The following is a 6,000-nucleotide window of genomic DNA, read 5'->3' on the forward strand; positions in this document are numbered from 1 at the left end:
GGGCTACTGATGAAATGCAATGGACTACTTATCTACCCCAAGACAACAACTCCACTGAGACAGACCAATCAAAACTTTACTGAGACATACCAATCAAAACTCCACTGAGACAGACCAATCAAAACTGTACTGAGACATACCAATCAAAACTCTACTGAAACAGACCAATCAAAACTCTATTGAGACAGACCAATCAAAACTTTACTGAGACAGACCAATCAAAACTCTACTGAAACAGACCAATCAAAACTCCACTGAGACAGACCAATCAAAACTTTACTGAGACATACCAATCAAAACTCCACTGAGACAGACCAATCAAAACTCTACTGAAACAGACCAATCAAAACTCTATTGAGACAGACCAATCAAAACTTTACTGAGACAGACCAATCAAAACTCTACTGAAACAGACCAATCAAAACTCTACTGAAACAGACCAATCAAAACTCTACTGAGACAGACCAATCAAAACTCTACTGAGAGACCAATCAAAACTGTTTTGATGTGTTTTGCGTTGTCACTTTTTTCTCTGAGGAAACAAGATGCCTCATTTCAGGGGTTAAACTATTTTCTAACTAAACGAGAGGTGCCCCTACTGCAGGGGTAGCCAACTAGATTCAGCCGCAGACCGATTTTTGTTGGAGTGGATGGTCAGGGGGCTGGAACATAATTATAATAATTTGTACACTGCAATTTGTCCACAACTACGCCCAAAATTAGATTGTATTGGAAAATAACAATCATTTCATACCATTGTATTTGGAAATAATAATAATTTCATACCTTGATTACATTGAAACACAATGACATATGTCTATTTTTATTCATGGGAATATGAGGTGAACAGATTACCTAAATCAAACTAATTTTGAGCTGAATTCCTGGTGATTTTAGTCATTTTTTGACCAAAAACTAAAATCCCCCCAAAAGAATATACAGTATATAATATGTAAATAAAATTCTACAAACTTTCGAAAAGACTTGCTGGCTAGTTTTGCCATTTTATCTCACACTGTGGGTTACTCTTGCAAAAGAGATTTTCAACCTCAAGGGTATTTTCTGATCAGAATCTCTGACCCTGTTCTTCTTCCCCTGTCCCTCAGAACTGGTTGGAACTGGTTTGAGCCTGAGAAGAACCCTGAGGACTGGAATACAGACTTGCGCTCCATACCTCAGCTTCTATCTCTGACCTCCTGTGTAGTCACTAGTTCTGTGGTTGACATCAGAACAAGAGAGAAAGAGCAGATCTCTCTTCCTGATTCTCAGAAAGTAAGTAAAGGGGCAAATCTGAACCTATTGAAGTACCACAATAACAGCTGAAAGAGCTTCAGTGAATGATTCATAGATATAGAAGATTATTTCAAATCCAATCATATGTTTTTTGTCACATGGGCCGAATGCAACAGGTGTAGATTTGATCTGTGAAATGCTTTGAGCCCTTTCCCAACCATTCAGAGATAAAAAGGAAGAAAAATGGTATATTGTCTTTGGGATGAATTGGTGTCTGACGTTTTGATAGGGAGGAGGGACCTTATCTGACTGACTAGTAACGGATTCTTAACCTACTTTTGTGAGACACAACCTCGATCTGTCTGTAGATTGACTGAACAAACCTAGATACTTCATATATTCATCCTATAGTAAGACATTAGCATCAAGGAAGTTAACCTATCCTAACGTGCTTTTTGTCTTAAAACCTTAGAACTCATATTACTCCAGTTGTTTTTAGGTCAATCCTTCATTAACCGGTGACATCACTTTATGTCATCCACTTCTACTGAGTCAAAGTGTGACGAAAAACCAAGAAGTGATGTCACAGTATGACTCCCCCTTTTGTATTAGAATATTGTCAATGAGTGACACTGTCTGTCTGTCTGTCTGTCTGTCTGTCTGTCTGTCTGTCTGTCTGTCTGTCTGTCTGTCTGTCTGTCTGTCTGTCTGTCTGTCTGTCTGTCTGTCTGTCTGTCTGTCTGTCTGTCTGTCTGTCTGTCTGTCTGTCTGTCTGTCTGTCTGTCTGTCTGTCTGTCTGTCTGTCTGTGCGTGTGTAGAGAAGCTCCTGACTAACTGTACCTTTAGCCCACACACTGGTGTGTGTTTATTGAATGTTGTATAACAGTCATGTGTTATCTGAATTGGTCTTTGACATGCACATAGTCAGGGACAATAACACACACCTGTTCCTTTTAGCCCTTTCAGCCAGTCCAACACAAGGGGAGGTGTCTACTGTCACTTCACTGTGTACTGACATTATCTACCAGTCCAACACGAGGGGAGGTGTCTACTGTCACTTCACTGTGTACTGACATTATCTACCAGTCCAACACTAGGGAGGTGTCTACTGTCACTTCACCGTGTACTGACATTATCTACCAGTCCAACACGAGGGGAGGTGGCTACTGTCACTTCACTGTGTACTGACATTATCTACCAGTCCAACACGAGGGGAGGTGTCTACTGTCACTTCACCGTGTACTGACATTATCTACCAGTCCAACACGAGGGGAGGTGTCTACTGTCACTTCACCGTGTACTGACATTATCTACCAGTCCAACACGAGGGGAGGTGTCTACTGTCACTTCACCGTGTACTGACATTATCTACCAGTCCAACACGAGGGGAGGTGTCTACTGTCACTTCACCGTGTACTGACATTATCTACCAGTCCAACACGAGGGGAGGTGTCTACTGTCACTTCACTGTGTACTGACATTATCTACCAGTCCAACACGAGGGGAGGTGTCTACTGTCACTGTCCGGAGACCTTCTCCCTTACCTCACCTCGCTCATCAACTTATCCCTGACCGCTGGCTACGTCCCTTCCGTCTTCAAGAGAGCGAGAGTTGCACCCCTTCTGAAAAAACCTACACTCGATCCCTCCGATGTCAACAACTACAGACCAGTATCCCTTCTTTCTTTTCTCTCCAAAACTCTTGAACGTGCCGTCCTTGGTCAGCTCTCCCGCTATCTCTCTCAGAATGACCTTCTTGATCCAAATCAGTCAGGTTTCAAGACTAGTCATTCAACTGAGACTGCTCTTCTCTGTATCACGGAGGCGCTCCGCACCGCTAGAGCTAACTCTCTCTCCTCTGCTCTCATCCTTCTAGACCTATCGGCTGCCTTCGATACTGTGAACCATCAGATCCTCCTCTCCACCCTCTCTGAGTTGGGCATCTCCGGCGTGGCCCACGCTTGGATTGCGTCCTACCTGACAGGTCGCTCCTACCAGGTGGCGTGGCGAGAATCTGTCTCCTCACCATGCGCTCTCACCACTGGTGTCCCCCAGGGCTCTGTTCTAGGCCCTCTCCTATTCTCGCTATACACCAAGTCACTTGGCTCTGTCATAACCTCACATGGTCTCTCCTATCATTGCTATGCAGACGACACACAATTAATCTCTCCTTTCCCCTTCTGATGACCAGGTGGATCGCATCTCTGCATGTCTGGCAGACATATCAGTGTGGATGACGGATCACCACCTCAAGCTGAACTTTGGCAAGACGGAGCTGCTCTTCCTCCCGGGGAAGGACTGCCCGTTCCATGATCTCGCCATCACGGTTGACAACTCCATTGTGTCCTCCTCCCAGAGCGCTAAGAACCTTGGCGTAATCCTGGACAACACCCTATCGTTCTCAACTAACATCAAGGCGGTGGCCCGTTCCTGTCAGGTTCATGCTCTACAACATCCGCAGAGTACGACCCTGCCTCACACAGGAAGCGGCACAGGTCCTAATCCAGGCACTTGTCATCTCCCAGATTACTGCAACACGCTGTTGGCTGGGCTCCCTGCCTGTGCCATTAAACCCCTACAACTCATCCAGAACGGGGAGGTGTCTAGTGTTCAACCTTCCCAAGTTCTCTCACGTCACCCCGCTCCTCCGCTCTCTCCACTGGCTTCCAGTTGAGGTGTCGCATCCGTCCAACACTACAAGACCATGGTGCTTGCCTACGGAGCTGTGATTACGGCACCTCAGTACCTCCAGGCTCTGATCAGGCCCTACACCCAAATAAGGGCACTGCGTTCATCCACCTCTGGCCTGTCGCCTCCCTACCACTGAGGAAGTACAGTTCCTGTCATCAGCCCAGTCAAAACTGGGAGCTGCTCTGGCTCCCCAATGGTGGAACAAACCCCTCACGACGCCAGGACAGCGGAGTCAATCACCACCTTCCGGAGACACCTGAAACCCCACCTCTTTATCTAGGAATACCTAGGATAGGATAAAGTAATCCTTCTCACCCCCCTTAAAATATGTAGATGCACTATTGTAAAGTGGCTGTTCCACTGGATGTCATAAGGTGAATGCACCAATTTGTAAGTCGCTCTGGATAAGAGCGTCTGCTAAATGACTTAAATGTAAATGTAAATGTAAAATGTCACTTCACCGTGTACTGACATTATCTACCAGTCCAACACGAGGGGAGGTGTCTACTGTCATTATCTACCAGTCCAACACGAGGGGAGGTGTCTACTGTCATTATCTACCAGTCCAACACGAGGGGAGGTGTCTACTGTCATTATCTACCAGTCCAACACGAGGGGAGGTGTCTACTGTCATTATCTACCAGTCCAACACGAGGGGAGGTGTCTACTGTCATTATCTACCAGTCCAACACGAGGGAGGTGTCTACTGTCATTATCTACCAGTCCAACACGAGGGGAGATGTCTACTGTCATTATCTACCAGTCCAACACGAGGGGAGTGTGTCTCACTGTCATTATCTACCAGTCCAACACGAGGGGAGGTGTCTACTGTCATTATCTACCAGTCCAACACGAGGGGAGGTGTCTACTGTCATTATCTACCAGTCCAACACGAGGGGAGGTGTCTACTGTCATTATCTACCAGTCCAACATGAGGGGAGGTGTCTACTGTCATTATCTACCAGTCCAACACGAGGGGAGGTGTCTACTGTCACTTCACCGTGTACTGACATTATCTACCAGTCCAACACGAGGGGAGGTGTCTACTGTTACTTCACTGTGTACTGACATTATCTACCAGTCCAACACGAGGGGAGGTGTCTACTGTTACTTCACCGTGTACTGACATTATCTACCAGTCCAACACGAGGGGAGATGTCTACTGTCACTTCACTTCACATTATCTACCAGCCCAACATGAGGGGAGGTGTCTACTGTCACTTCACTGTGTACTGACATTATCTACCAGTCCAACCAGAAATTATATTCAGACAGTCTTGGAGGACAATGGAGATTGGAAGCTCAGTAGAGAAATGTTTTCTGGTTTAGCTTGTCATTGAGATATACATGTTTTTTACTCCATTGTCCTTCAGTGGTTGAATATTTTGTCCGATGTCCAGTCATTCCAGCTTGATCAATGGCCAAGACAGGCCAGAGAGACAGGCCAGAGAGACAGGCCAGAGAGACAGGCCAGAGAGACAGGCCAGAGAGACAGGCCAGAGAGACAGGCCAGAGAGATTCTGAGGGGAAGTTAATGGTATTATCAATAAGAGCAACTCACTGGCCACCATACTGTCTGTCTGTGGGTATGTGAACCCTGTACCAATCCCTGATGATGACAATGATTAACAAATGTAGAGAGGTAAATGGCAGTGTGGGAGTCTTTATCCCTTTTCAATGCTCTACAAGCTGACAGAACACATTAGAACAGAGTGAACAAGACAAAGCACTAACTCAGACTGGAGGGAAAAGAACATCATCAATGTTCATTTATAGTTGAATGAACAAGTTGAGCAAACACATCATTTTTTATTTACTGAATTTTTGCCAAAGTTTTCACAAGTTGGATCTAAGTTTGAGCCAACAATTCTTTGTTGTTGTTCAGGTAACACTTCGTGTTATGCAGGTGAAGGAGGACCCAAACGCGACTTAACAGAAACAGAGTTTATTAATGCTCAAAACCGAATAACTGAAATCCTCTAGATAGTAGAGGGGAAAACAACTGGAGAAGCGGCCACAGACTGCAGGTCGCTTCGGGTAGGCGCAGGCCGTAGTCAACTGAGACACCTGCTCACAC

The sequence above is a fragment of the Oncorhynchus gorbuscha genome, linkage group LG15 (genome assembly GCF_021184085.1).
Source record: "Oncorhynchus gorbuscha isolate QuinsamMale2020 ecotype Even-year linkage group LG15, OgorEven_v1.0, whole genome shotgun sequence".
Lineage (NCBI taxonomy): Eukaryota > Metazoa > Chordata > Actinopteri > Salmoniformes > Salmonidae > Oncorhynchus > Oncorhynchus gorbuscha.